Genomic DNA, 25,493 nt, shown 5'->3' with positions numbered 1-25,493 from the left:
TGCAAAGCTGAGAGTTAGGGATGTGTAAGATGTGGTCGTATTCTGGATATGTTTTTTCAGATGTATGGAACATGATTTGGAGACAGATTGAATGTGGGGAACAAAGGACAGTTCAGAGACAAGAATGACACCTAGGCAGCCAGCTTGTGGGGTGGGGCTGATTGTTGAGTTATCAACAATGTTATAGATATCAGGTTGGTAACTACTATTTCCCTGTGGAAATATTATTAATTCTGTTTTTCAAATATTACGTTTGAGGTGGCGAGATGAAATCCAAGATACAATGGCAGAAAGGCATTCAGTGACACAGACCAATACAGATGGTGACAAATCTGGGGAGGATAGGTACATTTGAGTATCATCCACGTACAGATGATACTGAAATCTGAAAGAGCGGATTCGTTTACCAAGTATAGACTAAGAAAAGCAGAGGATCTAAGACTGTAGGTTGGTTGAGGGAGAGGTAAGAAGTGATTTAAGTGGATTAAAATGTTGCTTGGGCTTGAGCAGAGATGAGAGGTTGGAAATATGTTTGTTTGGCAGTGTCCAGAACCTTACTATAAGAGTGTTAAATAGTCTTTTATGTGAGGAAGTCACTTGGAATACGAGATTTACGCCACTGATATTCTACTTTGCTTGAAAGTTTTTGGAGGTGTTTTGTTAATTTAGAATGCCCTGAGTTGACATCTAAGTCTTCGTGGAATGTTATGGGTAGCTGAACCACTTCATCGAGGGCTATTGCCATAGTTTGGTTAAAGTGTGATAGAGCAATCCTAGGAGAAGTGAATGTAAAAATCGGTGAGATCACTTGTTACAGAGAGGTTGTTGAAAATGAATAGCATTAATATTTCTGCATGTTTGAGGAGGATTGGTAGACTTCAGTGACATTGAGTTTGAAGTAATGGAGGAGAGGGTGCGGGTGATAAGGTTGTGATCTGAGAGAGGGAAAGGAGTATGTGCATTCAGAACCTGAATATAGGGCCTAGTTCAGCCTGGATCGCTGCAGCAGCAGCCATCGCAGTCTGAAGCCCTTTGTGGAGTGTGTCCGCGCACCCCGGGAGCCCAGTGAGATGCTAAAAGGGCTGCGATCGCCTCTGCCTGATTGACAGGCAGAGGTGGTCGCGGAGCAGGAAGGGGCGTGCCAACGGAGTTAGAATGCCATTGGCGGGGCGCGATCTGGACAGGAGCACTGGCAGGGAGTTACTCAGCGGGTGCAGCAGCATCGCTGCCGTGCAATGCTTTTGCACCCGTGCGGGTGGAGGGGGGGGAGGGGCAGAGCCAGACATTTGATGCGGACTAGCCCTGTGCTGGGCGTCCCCCTGCGTGTCTGAGAAACTGATGGTAGATGTGCCAAATTTAGCACATCTACGATCAGATCTGAATTTCCCCCATAGTCTGGTGCATACAAGATCAAGGCAGTGGCCCTCCTGTCGAATAGAGGAGTCAGTTCACTGAGAGAGGCCAAGTGAGGAGGACTCTTTTCCTACTACTCAGTTCTATGGGTAATGGGTTCATACTCTTCTACTCAGTTTTATGAAATAACACATTTCATACACTTCATCTTCTTCTTAGTTCTACGGTGTAATACTTTTAATACTCTTCTCATTTCTAGGGGGTAGTAAGTTTCATTCTCTTCTCCTCAATTCTATGGGACAAGGGCATATCTATAATGGGTGACAGGTGTGGGCATAGGCCCCTGAGTACTACCCCATAACAGGTGCATATTAAGAGAGAAGTGGGACCTTGTGCACACTCTGTCTGGGCCTCCTCCTCTTTAGCTGCCACTAGTAGACGCAGGCAGTGATCTGTGCAGCGCTGAAGCTGCAGATGCGGAAATCTGAAGAGGTGAGAATAGAAGAAAAGGGAGCAGGTGGTGCAGTGTGGCCCTCCTGGACCCAGGGGCCCTACAAACACTATAGATCCGCCAATGACTATACCTTCAGGTCAATGTTCCAAGCATTTAAAATGATTATGGTTGTGGTCTTGCGTTTGAACATGTTATTATCAGGCTTGGGTTCTAGCACCTGCACCAGATAGGTACATTAATGGTCTTCAGGTTATGTGCAGGTCTCTATATATTGTACCCCATTTAATAGCAGGTGTACTGTATTTATCTGTATATTTGTGTACTGCATACAGCCATACTGACACATTGATATGATGATGATTTATGCATTTCATACGTTTATTTTAGAAGTGCGTGCAGCAGTTTTATTCCTCCATTGGTGACACATACACTTTCAAACGCATCCCGACAGTCAAAGTCCTGATGGAACCCGGTGAGTATTTCAACTCTACCCCTATTCCTACCCCTAACCCATCCCTCCTACAGTCTAACACTAACTGGCCCCTCCGGCAGTCTCACCCTAGTCGCACCTCCCCCCCGCCCCCCCCCCCCCTCCTCCACACACACGCAGCCTATCACCCTCCCCCGGGATTTTGACCATTGTGGATCACACTGTCAGTATTCTTACTGTCAGCATACCGACTGACGGGACCCTCACCACATCCCCTTTCAACGTGAGTAATATGTTATGGTTATTGACTATCATATATCCACAATCAGATTGCTGAATATAATGAATAAATGAATCTGCATTGAACACATTTTTACGTACTGCTGGCTATGTCACTCTCTCTCTCTCTCCAAATACTGTAAAAGTTCTTTGGTCTGAAGCAAGTGCCTTACACACTACATCATGAACATTTTATGTCACCCAAATCTCTCCGCAGCCTGCGCAGTCTAATGATCTGCAGTAATATTCACAGTAGCGTAGATGCAAGCACACTAGCAAATTTTTTGTTGCTGTTTTTGTTACTGCCTGTGGTTACATTTACTGGCATTTAGTGACCGTAAGTGGGTCATTAGGCTACCATCTAATTTCAGGGGGGCGGTGGGGTTTGTTATTCAAGTGCTGCTGTGGAGGAGCAAATAAGATCCTGGGGGTTGTGGGGGGCTGAACAGTGGGACAGAGGCTGTTTTCAGTTTGGAGAAAGGACGGACTGTTACAAGGCTCGATTCAGGTCATTATGAAATACACAGACTTACAGCTTAATGGGCCACTTTACATCTATGGTCTGACGTGACACAGTGAGTTATGGTGTGTAGTGCATGTAAAACTAATAATATATATAGCAGCAGTTGTGAATTTATGGTGCTCGGAGTGATTCACATAGCTCGTTTAATGCTCCAGAGAATGCCCTGGGCTTCAGGCATCTTTTTATTGGCTGTTCAACTTGACGAATTGCATGTCTTTGTCCAGCCCATGACACCAGCAAGCTCTCCTGTAGGTGCTGCTGTGAGGACCAAACAGGCTGTTCCTCTGTCTACTTATCCTTTCCATAATATTGTAACACTTATCTCAGTTTCGCCACCGTGAGAAAACAGGGGATGCCACGCAATGGTAAGAGCACATTTCTCATGCCCACCCAGCTATACATAAGTAACAATTCTCGTCACTTTTTGTGGGTCAGAGATGGAAGATATTTGCAGATTAACTGCATATGTATAAAATAACGTAAATATGTCAGGACACATCACAGAAGATTACAGATGACTTTACATTTCTATGTAATGACTCAGCCGATGTCTTGTGTACAGAAACGCCAGCCTCCGTCATCTTAGATCACCCACTTACAGAGACGCACTGGAGCTATATTGCAGCCCTGGCATTTGTGTGAGCTTGCAAAAAGGGGGCGCGGTCACAGCTCATGGGTGCATGGCCTAGCAGCACGCTTATCTCTGAACCCACTTATCCCCTTATCTCTGTATGCTGCGGTTGTCAAGCATAGCGCAGGAAGGCTGCTCTGCTTGGCCAGCCCCTGTCTTCATGTGCCAGGCAGCTGAGCAGTGCGCCCGGCAGGCTGTGCTGCGCTACCGCCCGTCTCTGTGAGGCCGGACCGGCCCATCAGACCATCGGCCCCTTCTGGCATTTGCCAGAAGTGCAAGATGGGCAGTCCAGCCCTGGCTGCTTATGTACAAAAGATGCAATATAAGTCGCACCATTGAACTCCAGAACAACCCTGTGGTGTCTTAGAATGCCTATCTCAACTAAGATGGCGTGGCCCGTCCAACTGCGAACGAGTTTGTGGTGGCTGACCTGGACACGCCTAGGGAACAGTGGCGACACACCATCATTCTTGTAGCCCTCCCCCATTACTTACCACACACGAACACTACCTGTCACTCACTTTGCGGATAAATCCTCACTACAGTCGCCATAAAATGGTTGCATCTTTCTACACAAATGGCAGATCTCAAACACAGCCAGGGCGTGTCTTAATATAAATCCTGGCGGCTGCAACATTTGCATATTTTTGTGCAATTTCTGTGAATAGGATCGCAGCTGGGACAGCATTTGTATAGATCTCTGAATCAGAACCAATGTACAATGTATAGAAATGCCTGTCTTTACGTACTGTATGACAGAAATTCTATCTTGGCTGCAGTTCTGCAATCTCACCACTGGAGGCTACTGAAGCTTTCTCCTCCACTCCTCCATACACACAAAATGTTGTTGTATCCCGGCACATATTTCTGTAAACTGAGGCTCCAGTCTGTTTATTGGTACTAAACAGTTATTATGAGGCCAGGCAGTGATAATAAATGTGTTCCCTAGGAAACGACACCCATAATAGCAGAAAGCGCAGTTGCCAAACCTTTGACAGAACTCTGTGTTCATCTACATGCCAGCCTTGTGCTTTTCTCTAGTGTATATCTATATATATCTATCTATATCTATATATATATATATACATATATAAGAGATGAGTGGGTTCGGTTCATCGAGATCCGAACCCCCCCCCCCCCCGCGCACTTCACGTGTTTTACACAGGTCCGAGGCAGCCTCGGATCTTCCCGCCTTGCTTGGTTAACCCGAACGAGGCCGAACGCCATCATCCCGCTGTCGGATTCTCGCGAGATTCGTATTCCATATAAGGAGCCGCGTGTCCCCGCCATTTTCACTCGTGCATTGGAGATTGAGCGGAGAGGACGTGGCTACGTTCTCTGCCTGAAAAGCTCAATATCTGTGCTCAGTGTGCTGCAAATATCTGTGCTCAGTGTGCTGCATTGTGGTGACCACCAGTATATTATAGTAGTACAGTACAGTAGGCCATTGCTGTATCTTGCAGCTCCGTGTCAGACTTAGTTCTAGTATCCTGATCAGCGCTCAATATCTGCTGCATTGTTGTGTGACCAGTATATACTATAAAGTAGTACAGTGCAGCATTTTGGTGACCACCAGTATATAGTAGTACAGTACAGTAGGCCATTGCTGTATCTTGCAGCTCCGTGTCTCTTCAAGTATCCATATCTGTGCTGCATTGTTGTGAGCAGTATATAGTAGTACAGTGCAGCATTTTGGTGACCACCAGTATATATAGTAGTACAGTACAGTAGGCCATTGCTGTATCTTGCAGCTCCGTGTCACTTCAAGTATCCATATCTGGGCTGCATTGTTGTGAGCAGTATATAGTAGTACAGTGCAGCATTTTGGTGACCAGTATATATAGTAGTACAGTACAGTAGGCCATTGCTGTATCTTGCAGCTCCGTGTCACTTCAAGTATCCATATCTGTGCTGCATTGTTATGAGCAGTATATAGTAGTACAGTGCAGCATTTTGGTGACCACCAGTATAGTAGTACAGTACAGTAGGCCATTGCTGTATCTTGCAGCTCCGTGTCAGACTTAGTTCTAGTATCCTGATCAGCGCTCAATATCTGCTGCATTGTTGTGTGACCAGTATATACTATAAAGTAGTACAGTGCAGCATTTTGGTGACCACCAGTATATAGTAGTACAGTACAGTAGGCCACTGCTGTATCTTGAAGGTCCGTGTCACTTCAAGTATCCATATCTGTGCTGCATTGTTGTGAGCAGTATATAGTAGTATAGTGCAGCATTTTGGTAACCACCAGTATATATAGTAGTACAGTACAGTAGGCCATTGCTGTATCTTGCAGCTCCGTGTCACTTCAAGTATCCATATCTGTGCTGCATTGTTGTGAGCAGTATATAGTAGTACAGTGCAGCATTTTGGTGACCACCAGTATATATAGTAGTACAGTACAGTAGGCCATTGCTGTACCTTGCAGCTCCGTGTCACTTCAAGTATCCAATTTTAGAGATGAGCGCCTGAAATTTTTCGGGTTTTGTGTTTTGGTTTCGGGTTCGGTTCCGCGGCCGTGTTTTGGGTTCGAACGCGTTTTGGCAAAACCTCACCGAATTATTTTTGTCGGATTCGGGTGTGTTTTGGATTCGGGTGTTTTTTTCCAAAAACACTAAAAAACAGCTTAAATCATAGAATTTGGGGGTCATTTTGATCCCAAAGTATTATTAACCTCAAAAACCATAATTTACACTCATTTTCAGTCTATTCTGAATACCTCACACCTCACAATATTATTTTTAGTCCTAAAATTTGCACCGAGGTCGCTGTGTGAGTAAGATAAGCGACCCTAGTGGCCGACACAAACACCGGGCCCATCTAGGAGTGGCACTGCAGTGTCACGCAGGATGTCCCTTCCAAAAAACCCTCCCCAAACAGCACATGACGCAAAGAAAAAAAGAGGCGCAATGAGGTAGCTGTGTGAGTAAGATTAGCGACCCTAGTGGCCGACACAAACACCGGGCCCATCTAGGAGTGGCACTGCAGTGTCACGCAGGATGGCCCTTCCAAAAAACCCTCCCCAAACAGCACATGACGCAAAGAAAAAAAGAGGCGCAATGAGGTAGCTGACTGTGTGAGTAAGATTAGCGACCCTAGTGGCCGACACAAACACCGGGCCCATCTAGGAGTGGCACTGCAGTGTCACGCAGGATGGCCCTTCCAAAAAACCCTCCCCAAACAGCACATGACGCAAAGAAAAAAAGAGGCGCAATGAGGTAGCTGACTGTGTGAGTAAGATTAGCGACCCTAGTGGCCGACACAAACACCGGGCCCATCTAGGAGTGGCACTGCAGTGTCACGCAGGATGTCCCTTCCAAAAAACCCTCCCCAAACAGCACATGACGCAAAGAAAAAAAGAGGCGCAATGAGGTAGCTGTGTGAGTAAGATTAGCGACCCTAGTGGCCGACACAAACACCGGGCCCATCTAGGAGTGGCACTGCAGTGTCACGCAGGATGTCCCTTCCAAAAAACCCTCCCCAAACAGCACATGACGCAAAGAAAAAAAGAGGCGCAATGAGGTAGCTGACTGTGTGAGTAAGATTAGCGACCCTAGTGGCCGACACAAACACCGGGCCCATTTAGGAGTGGCACTGCAGTGTCACGCAGGATGTCCCTTCCAAAAAACCCTCCCCAATCAGCACATGATGCAAAGAAAAAGAAAAGAAAAAAGAGGTGCAAGATGGAATTATCCTTGGGCCCTCCCACCCACCCTTATGTTGTATAAACAAAACAGGACATGCACACTTTAACCAACCCATCATTTCAGTGACAGGGTCTGCCACACGACTGTGACTGATATGACGGGTTGGTTTGGACCCCCCCCCAAAAAAGAAGCAATTAATCTCTCCTTGCACAAACTGGCTCTACAGAGGCAAGATGTCCACCTCATCTTCACCCTCCGATATATCACCGTGTACATCCCCCTCCTCACAGATTATCAATTCGTCCCCACTGGAATCCACCATCTCAGCTCCCTGTGTACTTTGTGGAGGCAATTGCTGCTGGTCAATGTCTCCGCGGAGGAATTGATTATAATTCATTTTAATGAACATCATCTTCTCCACATTTTCTGGATGTAACCTCGTACGCCGATTGCTGACAAGGTGAGCGGCGGCACTAAACACTCTTTCGGAGTACACACTTGTGGGAGGGCAACTTAGGTAGAATAAAGCCAGTTTGTGCAAGGGCCTCCAAATTGCCTCTTTTTCCTGCCAGTATAAGTACGGACTGTGTGACGTGCCTACTTGGATGCGGTCACTCATATAATCCTCCACCATTCTATCAATGTTGAGAGAATCATATGCAGTGACAGTAGACGACATGTCCGTAATCGTTGTCAGGTCCTTCAGTCCGGACCAGATGTCAGCATCAGCAGTCGCTCCAGACTGCCCTGCATCACCGCCAGCGGGTGGGCTCGGAATTCTGAGCCTTTTCCTCGCACCCCCAGTTGCGGGAGAATGTGAAGGAGGAGATGTTGACAGGTCGCGTTCCGCTTGACTTGACAATTTTGTCACCAGCAGGTCTTTCAACCCCAGCAGACCTGTGTCTGCCGGAAAGAGAGATCCAAGGTAGGCTTTAAATCTAGGATCGAGCACGGTGGCCAAAATGTAGTGCTCTGATTTCAACAGATTGACCACCCGTGAATCCTTGTTAAGCGAATTAAGGGCTGCATCCACAAGTCCCACATGCCTAGCGGAATCGCTCCCTTTTAGCTCCTTCTTCAATGCCTCCAGCTTCTTCTGCAAAAGCCTGATGAGGGGAATGACCTGACTCAGGCTGGCAGTGTCTGAACTGACTTCACGTGTGGCAAGTTCAAAGGGCATCAGAACCTTGCACAACGTTGAAATCATTCTCCACTGCACTTGAGACAGGTGCATTCCATCTCCTATATCGTGCTCAATTGTATAGGCTTGAATGGCCTTTTGCTGCTCCTCCAACCTCTGAAGCATATAGAGGGTTGAATTCCACCTCGTTACCACTTCTTGCTTCAGATGATGGCAGGGCAGGTTCAGTAGTTTTTGGTGGTGCTCCAGTCTTCTGTACGTGGTGCCTGTACGCCGAAAGTGTCCCGCAATTTTTCTGGCCACCGACAGCATCTCTTGCACGCCCCTGTCGTTTTTTTAAAAATTCTGCACCACCAAATTCAAGGTATGTGCAAAACATGGGACGTGCTGGAATTTGCCCATATTTAATGCACACACAATATTGCTGGCGTTGTCCGATGCCACAAATCCACAGGAGAGTCCAATTGGGGTAAGCCATTCCGCGATGATCTTCCTCAGTTGCCGTAAGAGGTTTTCAGCTGTGTGCGTATTCTGGAAAGCGGTGATACAAAGCGTAGCCTGCCTAGGAAAGAGTTGGCGTTTGCGAGATGCTGCTACTGGTGCCGCCGCTGCTGTTCTTGCGGCGGGAGTCCATACATCTACCCAGTGGGCTGTCACAGTCATATAGTCCTGACCCTGCCCTGCTCCACTTGTCCACATGTCCGTGGTTAAGTGGACATTGGGTACAACTGCATTTTTTAGGAGACTGGTGAGTCTTTTTCTGACGTCCGTGTACATTCTCGGTATCGCCTGCCTAGAGAAGTGGAACCTAGATGGTATTTGGTAACGGGGGCACACTGCCTCAATAAATTGTCTAGTTCCCTGTGAACTAACGGCGGATACCGGACGCACGTCTAACACCAACATAGTTGTCAAGGACTCAGTTATCCGCTTTGCAGTAGGATGACTGCTGTGATATTTCATCTTCCTCGCAAAGGACTGTTGAACAGTCAATTGCTTACTGGAAGTAGTACAAGTGGGCTTACGACTTCCCCTCTGGGATGACCATCGACTCCCAGCGGCAACAACAGCAGCGCCAGCAGCAGTAGGCGTTACACGCAAGGATGCATCGGAGGAATCCCAGGCAGGAGAGGACTCGTCAGACTTGCCAGTGACATGGCCTGCAGGACTATTGGCATTCCTGGGGAAGGAGGAAATTGACACTGAGGGAGTTGGTGGGGTGGTTTGCGTGAGCTTGGTTACAAGAGGAAGGGATTTACTGGTCAGTGGACTGCTACCGCTGTCACCCAAAGTTTTTGAACTTGTCACTGACTTATTATGAATGCGCTGCAGGTGACGTATAAGGGAGGATGTTCCGAGGTGGTTAACGTCCTTACCCCTACTTATTACAGCTTGACAAAGGGAACACACGGCTTGACACCTGTTGTCCGCATTTCTGGTGAAATACCTCCACACCGAAGAGCTGATTTTTTTGGTATTTTCACCTGGCATGTCAACGGCCATATTCCTCCCACGGACAACAGGTGTCTCCCCGGGTGCCTGACTTAAACAAACCACCTCACCATCAGAATCCTCCTGGTCAATTTCCTCCCCAGCGCCAGCAACACCCATATCCTCCTCATCCTGGTGTACTTCAACACTGACATCTTCAATCTGACTATCAGGAACTGGACTGCGGGTGCTCCTTCCAGCACTTGCAGGGGGCGTGCAAATGGTGGAAGGCGCATGCTCTTCACGTCCAGTGTTGGGAAGGTCAGGCATCGCAACCGACACAATTGGACTCTCCTTGTGGATTTGGGATTTCAAAGAACGCACAGTTCTTTGCGGTGCTTTTGCCAGCTTGAGTCTTTTCAGTTTTCTAGCGAGAGGCTGAGTGCTTCCATCCTCATGTGAAGCTGAACCACTAGCCATGAACATAGGCCAGGGCCTCAGCCGTTCCTTGCCACTCCGTGTGGTAAATGGCATATTGGCAAGTTTACGCTTCTCCTCCGACAATTTTATTTTAGGTTTTGGAGTCCTTTTTTTACTGATATTTGGTGTTTTGGTTTTGACATGCTCTGTACTATGCCATTGGGCATCGGCCTTGGCAGACGACGTTGCTGGCATTTCATCGTCTCGGCCATGACTAGTGGCAGCAGCTTCAGCACGAGGTGGAAGTGGATCTTGATCTTTCCCTAATTTTGGAACCTCAACATTTTTGTTCTCCATATTTTAATAGGCACAACTAAAAGGCACCTCAGGTAAACAATGCAGATGGATGGATTGGATACTAGTATACAATTATGGACGGGCTGCCGAGTGCCGACACAGAGGTAGCCACAGCCGTGAACTACCGCACTGTACTGTGTCTGCTGCTAATATATAGACTGGTTGATAAAGAGATAGTATACTCGTAACTAGTATGTATGTATAAAGAAAGAAAAAAAACCACGGTTAGGTCACTGGTATATACAATTATGGACGGGCTGCCGAGTGCCGACACAGAGGTAGCCACAGCCGTGAACTACCGCACTGTACTGTGTCTGCTGCTAATATATAGACTGGTTGATAAAGAGATAGTATACTCGTAACTAGTATGTATGTATAAAGAAAGAAAAAAAAACCACGGTTAGGTCACTGGTATATACAATTATGGACGGGCTGCCGAGTGCCGACACAGAGGTAGCCACAGCCGTGAACTACCGCACTGTACTGTGTCTGCTGCTAATATATAGACTGGTTGATAAAGAGATAGTATACTCGTAACTAGTATGTATGTATAAAGAAAGAAAAAAAAACCACGGTTAGGTCACTGGTATATACAATTATGGACGGGCTGCCGAGTGCCGACACAGAGGTAGCCACAGCCGTGAACTACCGCACTGTACACTGGTTGATAAAGAGATAGTAGTATACTCGTAACAACTAGTATGACGACGGTATAAAGAATGAAAAAAAAACCACGGTTAGGTGGTATATAATACAATTATGGTTGGACGGACTGCCTGCCGAGTGCCGACACAGAGGTAGCCACAGCCGTGAACTACCGCACTGTACACTGGTTGATAAAGAGATAGTAGTATACTCGTAACAACTAGTATGACGACGGTATAAAGAATGAAAAAAAAACCACGGTTAGGTGGTATATAATACAATTATGGTTGGACGGACTGCCTGCCGAGTGCCGACACAGAGGTAGCCACAGCCGTGAACTACCGCACTGTACACTGGTTGATAAAGAGATAGTAGTATACTCGTAACAACTAGTATGACGACGGTATAAAGAACGAAAAAAAAACCACGGTTAGGTGGTATATATTATAATACAATTATGGATGGACGGACTGCCTGCCGAGTTCCGACACAGAGGTAGCCACAGCCGTGAACTACCGCACTGTACACTGGTTGATAAAGAGATAGTAGTATACTCGTAACAACTAGTATGACGACGGTATAAAGAACGAAAAAAAAACCACGGTTAGGTGGTATATATTATAATACAATTATGGATGGACGGACTGCCTGCCGAGTTCCGACACAGAGGTAGCCACAGCCGTGAACTACCGCACTGTACACTGGTTGATAAAGAGATAGTAGTATACTCGTAACAACTAGTATGACTATGACGACGGTATAAAGAAAGAAAAAAAAAACCACGGTTAGGTGGTATATAATACAATTATGGATGGACGGACTGCCTGCCGAGTGCCGACACAGAGGTAGCCACAGCCGTGAACTACCGCACTGTACTGTGTCTGCTGCTAATATAGACTGGTTGATAAAGAGATAGTATACAATACTACTAATATACTGGTGGTCAGGCACTGGTCACCACTAGTCACACTGGCAGTGGCACTCCTGCAGCAAAAGTGTGCACTGTTTAATTTTAATATAATATTATTTATCATGTACTCCTGGCTCCTGCTATAACAACCTGCAGTGCTCCCCAGTCTCCCCCACAATTATAAGCTTTATATACAATACATTGATGTGCAGCACACTGGGCTGAGCAGTGCACACAGACTGAGTCACTGTGTGACTGTGTATCGTTTTTTTCAGGCAGAGAACGGATATATTAAATAAAACAAACAACTGCACTGTCTCTGGTGGTCACTGGTCACTGTGGTCGTCAGTCACTAAACTCTGTCTGCACTCTGCACTCTCTTCTAATCTACAGTATCACAGCAATCTCTCTCTCTCTCTCTCTCTTCTAAATCATCTAAATGGAGAGGACGCCAGCCACGTCCTCTCCCTATCAATCTCAATGCACGTGTGAAAATGGCGGCGACGCGCGGCTCCTTATATAGAATCCGAGTCTCGCGAGAATCCGACAGCGTCATGATGACGTTCGGGCGCGCTCGGGTTAACCGAGCAAGGCGGGAAGATCCGAGTCGCTCGGACCCGTGAAAAAAAAAGTGAAGTTCGTGCGGGTTCGGATTCAAAGAAACCGAACCCGCTCATCTCTAGTATCCATATCTGTGCTGCATTGTTGTGAGCAGTATATAGTAGTACAGTGCAGCATTTTGGTGGCCACCAGTATATATAGTAGTACAGTACAGTAGGCCATTGCTGTATCTAGCAGCTCCGTGTCACTTCAAGTATCCATATCTGTGCTGCATTGTTGTGAGCAGTATATAGTAGTACAGTGCAGCATTTTGGTGACCACCAGTATATATAGTAGTACAGTACAGTAGGCCATTGCTGTACCTTGCAGCTCCGTGTCACTTCAAGTATCCATATCTGTGCTGCATTGTTGTGAGCAGTATATAGTAGTACAGTGCAGCATTTTGGTGACCACCAGTATATATAGTAGTACAGTACAGTAGGCCATTGCTGTATCTTGCAGCTCCGTGTCACTTCTAGAATCCATATCTGTGCTGCATTGTTGTGAGCAGTATATAGTAGTACAGTGCAGCATTTTGGTGACCAGCAGTATATATAGTAGTACAGTATAGTAGGCCATTGCTGTACCTTGCAGCTCCGTGTCACTTCAAGTATCCATATCTGTGCTGCATTGTTGTGAGCAGTATATAGTAAAACAGTGCAGCATTTTGGTGACCACCAGTATATATAGTAGTACAGTACAGTAGGCCATTGCTATTGATATAATAATATTACTGGCATATGATTCCACTCATTAAAAAATAGAGGACAAAAATGTGGAGGGTAAAATAGGGGAAGATCAAGATCCACTTCCACCTAGTGCTGAAGCTGCTGCCACTAGTCATGGCAGAGACGATTCATTGCCATCAACGTCGTCTGCCAAGGCCAATGCCCAATGTCATAGTAGAGAGCATGTAAAATCCAAAAAACAAAAGTTCAGTAAAATTAACCAAAAATCTAAATTAAAAGCGTCTGAGGAGAAGCGTAAACTTGCCAATATACCATTTACGACACGGAGTGGCAAGGAACGGCTAAGGCCTTGGCCTATGTTCATGGCTAGTGGTTCAGCTTCACATGAGGATGGAAGCGCTCATCCTCCCGCTAGAAAAATGAAAAGACTTAAGCTGGCAAAAGCACAGCAAAGAACTGTGCGTTCTTCTAAATCACAAATCCCCAAGGAGAGTCCAATTGTGTCGGTTGCGATGCCTGACCTTCCCAACACTGGACGGGAAGAGGTGGCTCCTTCCACCATTTGCACGCCCCCTGCAAGTGCTGGAAGGAGCACCCACAGTCCAGTTCCTGATAGTCAAATTGAAGATGTCACTGTTGAAGTACACCAGGATGAGGATATGGGTGTTGCTGGCGCTGAGGAGGAAATTGACAAGGAGGATTCTGATGGTGAGATGGTTTGTTTAAGTCAGGCACCCGGGGAGACACCTGTTGTCTGTGGGATGAATATGGCCATTGACATGCCTGGTCAAAATACAAAAAAAAAAAAATCACCTCTTCGGTGTGGAATTATTTTAATAGAAATGCGGACAACAGGTGTCAAGCCGTGTGTTGCCTTTGTCAAGCTGTAATAAGTAGGGGTAAGGACGTTAACCACCTAGGAACATCCTCCCTTATACGTCACCTGCAGCGCATTCATCAGAAGTCATTGACAAGTTCAAAAACTTTGGGTGACAGAGGAAGCAGTCCACTGACAACTAAATCCCTTCTTCCTCTTGTACCCAAGCTCCCAGTGCAAACCACACCACCAACTACCTCACTGTCAATTTCCTCCTTAGACAGGAACGCCAATAGTCCTGCAGCCATGTCACTGGCAAGTCTGACGAGTCCTCTCCTGACTGGGATTCCTCCGATGGATCCTTGAGTGTAACTCTTACTGCTGCTGGCGCAGCTGTTGTTGCTGCTGGGAGTCGATCGTCATCCCAGAGGGGAAGTCGGAAGACCACTTGTACTACTTCCAGTAAGCAATTGACTGTCCAACAGTCCTTTGCGAGGAAGATGAAATATCACAGCAGTCATCCTGTTGCAAAGCGGATAACTCAGGCCTTGGCAGCTGTGTTGGTGTTAGACGTGCGTCTGGTATCCACCGTTAGTTCACAGGGACTTAGAGAATTTCTTGAGGTAGTGTGTCCCCGGTACCAAATGCCATCTAGGTTCCACTTCTCTAGGCAGGCGATACCGAGAATGTACACAGACGTCAGAAAAAGAGTCACCAGTGTCCTAAAACATGCAGTTGTACCCAATGTCCACTTAACCATGGACATGTGGACAAGTGGAGCAGGGCAGACTCAGGACTATAAGACTGTGACAGCCCACTGGGTAGATGTATTGCCTCCTGCAGCAAGAACAGCAGCGGCGGCATCAGTAGCAGCATCTAGCAAATGCCAACTCGTTCCACCTTCCTAGGCAGGCTACGCTTTGTATCACCGCTTTCCATAAGAGGCACACAGCTGACAACCTCTAACGGAAACTGAGGAACATCATCGCAGATTGGCTTACCCCAATTGGACTCTCCTGGGGATTTGTGACATCGGACAACGCCACCAATATTGTGCGTGCATTACATGTGGGCAAATTCCAGCACGTCCCATGTTTTGCACATACAATGAATTTGGTGGTGCAGAATTTTTTTAAAAATGACAGGGGCGTGCAAGAGATGCTGTCGGTGGCCCGAAGAATTGCGGGCCACTTTCGGCATTCGGCCACCGCGTGCCTTAGACTGGAGCACCAGCAAACACTCCTGAAGCAAGAGGTGGTAACGAGGTGGAATTCAACCCTCTATATGCTTCAGAGGATGGAGGAGCAGCAAAAGGCCATTCAAGCCTATACATCTGCCTATGATATAGGCAAAGGAGGGGGAATGCACCTGACTCAAGTGCAGTGGAGAATGATTTCAACATTGTGCAAGGTTCTGCAACCCTTTGAACTTACCACACGTGAAGTCAGTTCAGACACTGCCAGCCTGAGTCAGGTCATTCCCCTCATCAGGCTTTTGCAGAAGCAGCTGGAGAGATTGAAGGAGGAGCTCAAACAGAGCGATTCCGCTAGGCATATGGGACTTGTGGATGGAGCCCTTCATTCGCTTAACCAGGATTCACGGGTGGTCAATCTGTTGAAATCAGAGCACTACATTTTGGCCACCGTGCTCGATCCTAGGTTTAAAGCCTACGTGGTATCTCTCTTTCCAGCAGACACAAGTCTGCAGGTGTTCAAAGACCTACTGGTGAGACACTTGTCAAGTCAAGCGGAACGTGACCCGCCAACAGCTCCTCCTTCATTTTCTACCGCCACTGGAGCTGCCAGGAAAAGGATCAGATTTCCAAAACCACCTGCTGGCGGTGATGCAGGGCAGTCAGGAGCGAAAACTGACATCTGGTCCGGACTGAAGGACCTGCCAACGATTACTGACATGTCGTCTACTGTCACTGCATATGATTCTGTCACCATTGAAAGAATGGTGGAGGATTATATGAGTGACAGCATCCAAGTAGGCACGTCAGACAGTCCGTACGTATACTGGCAGGAAAAAGAGGCAATTTGGAGGCCCTTGCACAAACTGGCTTTATTTTACCTAAGTTGCCCCCCCCCCCCCCCTCCAGTGTGTACTCCGAAAGAGTGTTTAGTGCAGCCGGTCACCTTGTCAGCGATCGGCGTATGAGGTTACTTCCACAAAATGTGGAGAAGATGATGTTCATCAAAATGAATTATAATCAATTCCTCCGTGGAGACATTTACCAGCAATTGCCTCCAGAAAGTACAGAGGGACCTGTGATGGTGGATTCCAGTGGGGACGAATTAATACTCTGTGAGGAGGGGGATGTACACAGTGGAAGGGGTGAGGAATCTGAGGATGATGATGAGGTCGACATCTTGCCTCTGTAGAGCCAGTTTGTGCAAGGAGAGATTGATTGCTTCTTTTTTTGGTGGGGGCCCATACCAACCAGTCATTTCAGCCACAGTCATGTGGCAGACCCTGTGGCTGAAATGATGGGTTTGTTAAAGTGTGCATGTCCTGTTTATACAACATAAGGGTGGGTGGGAGGTTCCAAGGACAATTCCATCTTGCACCTCTTTTTTTTTTATCTTTGCATCATGTGATGTTTGGGGCCAATCTTTTTAAGTGCCATCCTGTCTGACACTGCAGTGCCACTCCTAGATGGGCCAGGTATTTGTGCCGGCCACTTGGGTCGCTTAGCTTAGTCATCCAGCGACCTTGGTGCAAATTTTAGGACTAAAAATAATATTGTGAGGTGTTCAGAATAGACTGGAAATGAGTGGAAATTATGGTTATTGAGGTTAATAATACTATAGGATCAAAATGACCCCCAAATTCTATGATTTAAGCTGTTTTTGAGGTTTTTTTTTAAAAAAAACACCTGCATCCAAAACACACCCGAATCCGACAAAAAATTTGAAGGGAGGTTTTGCCAAAACGCGTCCGAATCCAAAACATGGCCGCGGAACCGAATCCAAAACCAAAACACAAAACCCGAAAAATTTCCGGTACACATCTCTAATATATATATCTCTATATCTATCTATGGGGTCAGACCTAGAAGGTGCGAGTTGCAGAATGTGAGCTGCGAGTTGCCTTTTTCTCTGCAAATTCGCATTTTGCAATCCAAGAGACTTGCATTGAACCAGACAGGGTGAGGGTGAGAGATGGTAGAATAGATAGAATGACTAAATAGGCAATTGGAGGCTTCCAATTAGCTTAATTGGTCCAATAATTACATGTTATTTTTGGGGTTTAAAAAAAGGGTGTTCTATAGGAGATCTACAATGTCTAGGTCGACAGTCATTATGTCGACCACATACGGTCAACATGGACAAAAGGTCGACATGGCAGTGGTGACACACTTTTTTTAATTTTTGCACTTCTGGGGTTAGTGTGGATAGTTTTTCCATCTTGGACCATTTGTAGAAACGCGGCCCCTCGTAGGATCGCTTCTCTCGCCATGCTTCTGGCACGGTGTCTCGCTTCAATCAACACAAGCTTACTAAAGGTTATGATTTGTGACATGCATAGTAAAGGATGGAAAAAGTAAAAAAAACATGACCCCCCCACCCCAAACATGTGTTGACCATATGTGTGTCGACCATTACCATGTCGACCATTTGAATCTGTCAACCTTTTCCAGTATCAACCTTTTGTCCATGTTGACCTTTTGTCAATGTTGACCTATTGCATCTCGACCTACTGACTGTTGACCTAGATGTTGTAGATCATGGGTCTTCAACCTGTGGCCCTCCAGCTGCTGCGGAACTACACATCCCACCATGCCCTGCCACAGTTTTGCTATTAAGGCATGGTAAAACTGAGGCAGGGCATGCTGGGATGTGTAGTTCCGCAGCAGCTGGAGGGCCACAGGTTGAAGACCTATGTTGTAGATCTATAATCTGGTTCCCAAAACAAAATGGCCTCAAATTAACCCAAATTAGCTTTTTTTATTACTTTATGCACCCTAAATGTAATTAAGAGTATTTAAAAAAAGAAAAAAAGAAATGCTTTTGCTTAAAAAGTTTGAATTTTTTTTAAATCCCACTTTTTTTTTACATTTTTCATTTTTTTTCGTACAAAAGTAAATGAAACAGTTTGTTTTTATTGTTGTTTTTCTTTAAACTTTTTTTTTTTTAAATACACAAATGAGCCAATTGACACCTTATAAAAGCATCTATTATTTTCCCTCTAACATCTAATATGATTCTGTTAGCAAAATTGTAACTTTCCAGGGTCCAGGAAGGTCGCCCCACTTTTTCATGCACTTTTCTCACATCGCATATGGAGGGTCATTCCGAGTTGATCGTAGGTGTGCTAAATTTAGCACAGCTACGATCATCTTCCCTGACATGCGGGGGGACGTCCAGCACAGGGCTAGTCCGCCCCCCCCCCCCGCGCACAAGTACAAAAGCACCGCACAGCGGCGATGCTTTTGTACCTGTGGAGTAACTCCCGGCCAGCGCAGCTGCTGCGGATAGCCGGGAGTTGATCGTCTCTGCCCCTGTTCGCAGCGCCTGCGTGTGACATCACGCAGCTGCTGTGGTCTGCCCCCGCACGGTCCGGCCACGCCTACGTTGGCCGGATCGCGCCCCCATAATGGCGGGCAATCGCCGCCGTGCCGCCCCCCTCCCACCCAGCGACCGATCGCAGGGTAACGACGGCACTGCGGCGCCAGCGCAATTCCGACCCGAACGCTGCGCTGCGATAAACTGCAGCGAGCGATTGTGATGGAATGACCCCCATGGCTGACAATCATAAACTCCAAGTGCGAGTACCGCTAATAGGCATTTTTAATTGGACTGGATAATTCTCAGGAGCGAATGTCTACGAGTTTCATAAAACAACTCTCAACTCACACCGAATCCCTATTAGAGATGAGCAGGTTCGGTTCTCAGAGAACCAAACCTTAACGAACTTCACCATTCAAGTCCGGATCCGAGCCAGGCTTGGATTTTCCCACCTAACTCGGAAACCAGAACGAGGCAAAACGTCATCATCCCGCTGTTGGATTCTCGCGGGGTTTGGATTCCATATAAGAAGCAGCGCGTCCCCGCCATTTTCACTCTGGCATTGGAGAGTGCAGAGAGAGGACGTGTCTCAGTTCTCTCAGTGTCTTCAGTGTCCGTGTCTTGTGCTGAATCTGTCCAGCCACAGTGCTTGTGTCCTCTGCTGCCATATGTCCAGTGGTGCTGTCTTGTGCTGCATCAGTACAGTGGTGGTGTGTTGTGCTGCATCAGTCACAGTGGTGGTGTCCTCTGCTGCCATATGTCCAGTGGTGCTGTCTTGTGCTGCATCAGTACAGTGGTGCTGTCTTGTGCTGCATCAGTCACAGTGGTGGTGTGTTGTGCTGCATCAGTCACAGTGGTGGTGTCCTCTGCTGCCATATGTCCAGTGCTGCTGTATAATAATAAGTCCCTTACAGTGTTGTTGTGTTGTCCTGCATTAGACCAGTGGTAGTGTTCTGGGCATCAGTCAGTCCAGTGACCATTCACAGTGGTGGTGTCCTCTGCTGCCATATGGCCAGTGCTGCTGTATAATAAGTCCCTTACAGTGTTGCTGTGTTGTCCTGCATTAGACCAGTGGTATTGTCCTGTGCATCAGTCAGTCCAGTGACCATTCACAGTGGTGGTGTCCTCTGCTGCCATATGGCCAGTGCTGCTGTATAACAAGTCCCTTACAGTGTTGCTGTGTTGTACTGCATCAGACCAGTGGTAGTGTCCTGGCCATCAGTCATTCCAGTGACCAGGCAGTCACAGTGGTATACTCTGAAAGACAAAAACAGCGCTAATAATTCATAAAATGAAACACATTTTAATATATTGGGTTAGAAATATATATAAAAAATTGTAAAAGGACTTTACATGTAAAAAAAATATTTATCAATTGACAAAGAATGGGGATAAAAAAGTTCAATTTGATACTTTTTATTTATTTTTATTTATAATTGGTCCTGATCATGTGATCGGGGTTTCACAGTTGCAGATGCATCTAATTCAATCGATTGGTTGGTTTGTGTCACATGGTATTGTTTATTTTTTCAAGGTGACATGGTGTGCACAACGTGACCTTCTCTGAGCCTGTAAAGAGCCGCGCCAACCAGATGTCATGGATCCCCAAATGTTGTTTTCCCATTACTCCTCTACCATGCGGATTCTTCAATCTGTATCTCTCCAAGAGGTTCATTTAAGTAGTTGCACAGACTTTATATTGCCCCTGCTCAAAGAAAGCATATGCTTTCGTCCGAGACTGGTGATTGTTGTAAATGCAAAATGATGAATGCAGTTTTTTCACTGTTTTTGGTCATGTTCAAAGATTCTAAGATTTTGGCGCAAGGTTATTGTTTTCATTAATAGGCTCCTCTCCATATCAGTATCCCCCGACCCCTTAGCATGTCTTTGCCTGAACTTTTCCAACTGGAAGTTCCCACACCACAGAAGTACCGTTATCCCCTTGCTTACTATTATTTTAACATTGTCAAAGAAACTTATAATATTGATCCACTGGACAGACAGGTCAGCCCCATCCTTGTGGGAATTAAATGACAGATTACTTCAATTATTTCTCTTTGACAAACGTACCCTAACTCTTGATTCATCCTCATCATACAGTAAATTTGTTGCAAAATGGGGTAGATTTATGGCCACGTTAAATTCTTCATAACAATCCAATGTACTAATCTTTTAGTTTGTCTGACCACCTACTGTCTATATATACTTCTATTTTTCTCCTACTTCTACATAATACAGCATGACTACCTTGTGGCTCCTTGTGGGTCTTATATGAATCTAGTCAGGTTTATCTGTCCATGGTAGATCTATGTTTATGGAAATGTATATGCGTTGTGATATTTATGTTACCTTCAGCTTGATGTTTTCCTATATACTCAGGTTTGGTTATCTTAGTTTAAGATTTCCTGATATTTGTAGCTTCTATTGCTTACGTGGTCCACAGCCTCTACCTGATAATTTTCTCATCCTCCTTAAAACATTTGATGCGATCATTGATAGTATATTTGGAGGTCATGCTTCATATCTCTCCTTAGTGTTTTTCCATCCCCACTCCTGTCTTGTCATTGTTTGTCTCCCCCCTTCTATATCGGTTTGCTCATTTTATTAGGTTGGGATATTATTGTCTAAAAACATGTACTATGTTTCATTCTCTCTTTTGTTATGGTGAATACTTCTGTACCCTACCTCTCTGATTTGGTAGTACTTTGTGCTATTCTCATATGTTAATGTTGAAATTTTTCAATAAAAATGTTTGAAACAAAAAAAGCAGCGCCAAACGGTCACGTAGTTATACCCGATCGTGTGCCCGATCCCGTGTCCGGTCACATGTCCGGAAACTTCCCAAAGCACCATGGGGCTGTTGGAGATGGCGTGGCAGCCAAGGCTGATCGTGGATGCGGACACATGATCAAGTATCATCCAACCATAGGTTATGATGACACAAATGGGGCCGGACATTTAGCCGGTCACGTGAGCGGAATTTAGCCAACCCTCAATGGATGTCTAATAGGGATTCTCAATCTAGCACAAGGAAAACAATACAAGTACGCCATTAGCAGTATGCGCAATTTTGCCCTTAACTATAATGTAAACATATTATGTATACAACTAACTAAATAATATATATAATTAATAAAGGTCTATAATGAGTTTGTTGACATAAAATAGGGTATAATTCAGTTTCCTAAACTACATAAGTGGACTATTATTATTGGTATGTCACATTTCCCAATTTTCTTATTTAAAATATAATGTGTTTGGAAGGAAACAAGTTTCAAAAGACTATATAGTATATTCATATAACCTAAGGCTCTGTGGATATTAATACAACCCATTAATATATAAAGATAAATGAATATATATTTTAATATAATATTCCGTTTTTTCTCTATATACTCACAGAGTTTACAATATTATCAGTATCGTGAGCTATTAGTTTTCTTAATGCAAAAGATTAAAAGAAAGAGAGAAAATTTCTACATGTAATATACATGTAATATATTTCAGAATTCAGAAACCACAGCGGTCACCTATAACACATGTTTGCAGAACGCAATCGCTACATGGGACCTTTCCGCGAACTAAGTATAAAGGATGAACCTTATACGCTGCTGCTATATGTCCACTGCTGCCGTATAATAATAACAACAACAACAACAACAAGTCCCTTACAGTGTTGATGTGTTGTGCTGCATCAGACCAGTGGTAGTGTCCTGGCCATCAGCCATCAGTCTTTCCTGTGCCGCATATTGGGGGTAATTCCAAGTTAATCGCAGCAGGAAATTTTTTTAGCAGTTGGGCAAAACCATGTGCACTGCAGGTGTGGCAGATATAACATTTGCAGAGAGAGTTAGATTTGGGTGGGTTATTTTGTTTCTGTGCAGGGTAAATACTGGCTGCTTTATTTTTACATTGCAAATTAGATTGCAGATTGAACACACCACACCCAAATCTAACTCTCTCTGCACATGTTATATCTGCCTCCCCTGCAGTGCACATGGTTTTGCCCAATTGCTAACAGAATTCCTGCTGCGATCAACTTGGAATTACCTCCATTGTGTTATATAACTCCCAAAAAATAATGGAAACAAAAATTTGGAGGATAAAATAGGGAAAGATCAAGAACCACTTCCTCCTAGTGCTGAAGCTGCTGCCATAAGCCATGACATAGACGATGAATTGCCATCAACGTCGTCTGCCAAGGCCAATGCCCAATGTGATAGTAGAGGGCATGTAAAATCCAAAAAGCCAAAGTTAAAAAAAAGACCCAAAAAAATAAATTTAAATGGTCTGAGGAGAAACGTAAACTTGCCAATATGCCATTTACGACACGGAGTGGCAAGGAACGGCTGAGGCCCTGGCCTATGTTCATGACTAGTGGTTCAGCTTCACATGACGATGGAAGCCCTCATCCTCCCGCTAGAAAAATGAAAAGAGTTAAGCTGGAAAGAGCACAGAAAATAACTGTGCATTCTGAGATGGTATCACAAATCCCCAAGGAGAGTCCAAGTGTGTTGGTGGTTGCGATGTCTAACCTACCCAACACTGGACAGGAAGAGGTGGCTCCTTCCACTATTTGCACGCCCCCTGCAAGTGCTGGAAGGAGCACCCACAGTCCAGTTACCGATATTCAAATTGAAGATGTCACTGTTGAAGTACACCAGGATGAGGATATGGGTGTTGCTGGCGCTGAGGAGGAAGTTGACGAGGAGGATTCTGATGGTGATGTGGTTTGTTTAAGTCAGGCACTGGGGGAGACACCTGTTGTCTGTTGGATGAAGAAGCCCATTGTGATGCCTGGGCAAACTACCAAAACAGCCACCTCTTCGGTGTGGAATTATTTCTCCACAAATCCGGACAACAGGTGTCAAGCCATCTGTTGCCTCATTCAATCTGTAATAAGTAGAGGTAAGGATGTTAACCACCTACGAACATCCTCCCTTATATGTCACCTGCAGCGCATTCATCATAAGTCAGTGTCAAGTTGTGAAAATTTGGGTAAGAGGGTAAGCGGTCCACTGACACCTAAATCCCTTCTTCCTCCTGTACCCAAGCTCCTGCAAGCCACACCACCAACTACCTCAACGTCAACTTGCTCCTCAGTCTGGAATGTCAGTAGTACTGCAGGCCATGTCACTGTCAAGACTGAGGGGTCTTCTCCTAACCGGGATTCCTCCGAAGGATCCTTGAGTGGTACGCCTGCTGCTGCTGCACTGCTGTTGTTGCTGCTGGGAGTCAATCGTCATCCCAGAGGGGAAGCCGGAAGACCACTTGTACTACTTCAACTAAGCAATTGACTGTCCAACAGTCCTTTGTGAGGAAGATGAAATATGACAGCAGTCATCCTGTTGCAAAGCAGATTACGGAGGCCTTGACACTTATGTTGGTGTTAGACATGCGTCCGGTATCCGGCAATAGTGCAGTGGGATTTAGACAATTCCTGGAGGTATTGTGTTCCCAGTACCAAACCCCATCTAGGTTCCACTTCACTAGGCAGGCGATACCGATAATGTACAAAGACGTCAGAAAAAGAGTCACCAGTGTCCTACAAAATGCGGTTGTATCCAGTGTCCACTTAACCACGGACATGTGGACAAGTGGAACAGGGCAGACTAAGTGGTGGTGCAGAATTTTTTGAAAAAAGACAGGGGTGTACTGGAGATGCTGTCGGTGGCCCGAAAAATTGCGGGCCATTTTCGACATTCTGCCACCGCGTGCCGAAGACTGGAGCGACAGCAAACACTCCTGAACCTGCCCTGCCATCACCTGAAGCAAGAGGTGGTAACGAGGTGGAATTCAACACTCTATATGCTTCAGAGGATGGAGGAGCAGCAAAAGGCCATTCAAGCCTATACATCCACCTACGATATAGGCAAAGGAGGGGGAATGCACCTGACTCAAGCGCAGTGGAGAATGATTCCTGTCTTGTGCAAGGTTCTCCAACTCTTTGAACTTGCCACACGTGAAGTCTGTTCAGACACTGCCAGCTTGAGTCAGGTCATTTCCCTCCTCAGGCTGAAGCAGCTGGATAAATTGAAGGAGGAGCTAAGACAGAGTGATTCCGCAAAGTATGGGGGACTTGTGGATGGAGCCCTTCATTCGCCTTGCCAGGATTCAAGGGTGGTCAATCTGTTGAAATCAGAGCACTACATTTTGGCCACCGTGCTTGATCCTAGGTTTAAAGCCTACGTTGTATCTCTCTTTCTGGCAGAAGTGTGCAGAGGTGCAAAGACCTGGTGGTGAGTAAATTGTCAACTCAAGCGGAACGTGACCCGTCAACAGCTCCTCCTTCAATTTCTCCTGTCACTGGGGCTGCAAGGAAAAGGATAAGATTTCCTAGCCCACCCGCTGGCGGTGATACAGGGCAGTCAGGAGCGAGTGCTGACATCTGGTCCGGACTGAAGGACCTGCCAACGATTACTGACATGTCTACTGTCACTGCATTTGATTCTGTCACCATTGAAAGAATGGGGGAGGATTATATGAGTGACAGCATCCAAGTAGGCATGTCAGACAGTCCGTATGTATACTGGCAGGAAAAAGAGGCAATTTAGATGCCCTTGCACAAACTGGCTTTATTTTACCTAAGTTTCCCTCCAGTGTGTACTCCGAAAGAGTGTTTAGTGCAGCCGGTAACCTTGACAGCGATCGGCGT

At 45.8% G+C, this 25,493-nt stretch overlaps 1 long non-coding RNA gene across 1 annotated transcript; it reads left to right on the top strand.

Annotated features, from left to right (window-relative positions):
• Positions 1-3,273: 3,273 nt before the first annotated feature.
• LOC134943795 (uncharacterized) lies at positions 3,274-21,604 on the top strand. Its single transcript, XR_010181759.1, has 2 exons — positions 3,274-3,404; positions 20,373-21,604. It is a non-coding gene; the product is annotated as an uncharacterized LOC134943795 (long non-coding RNA).
• The last annotated feature ends 3,889 nt before the right edge of the window (positions 21,605-25,493 follow it).

The sequence above is a fragment of the Pseudophryne corroboree genome, chromosome 7 (genome assembly GCF_028390025.1).
Source record: "Pseudophryne corroboree isolate aPseCor3 chromosome 7, aPseCor3.hap2, whole genome shotgun sequence".
NCBI classification, from domain to species: Eukaryota; Metazoa; Chordata; class Amphibia; order Anura; family Myobatrachidae; genus Pseudophryne; species Pseudophryne corroboree.
Note: the sequence above shows the minus strand (reverse complement) of the source record. Positions and strands in the feature narration are given on the sequence as shown.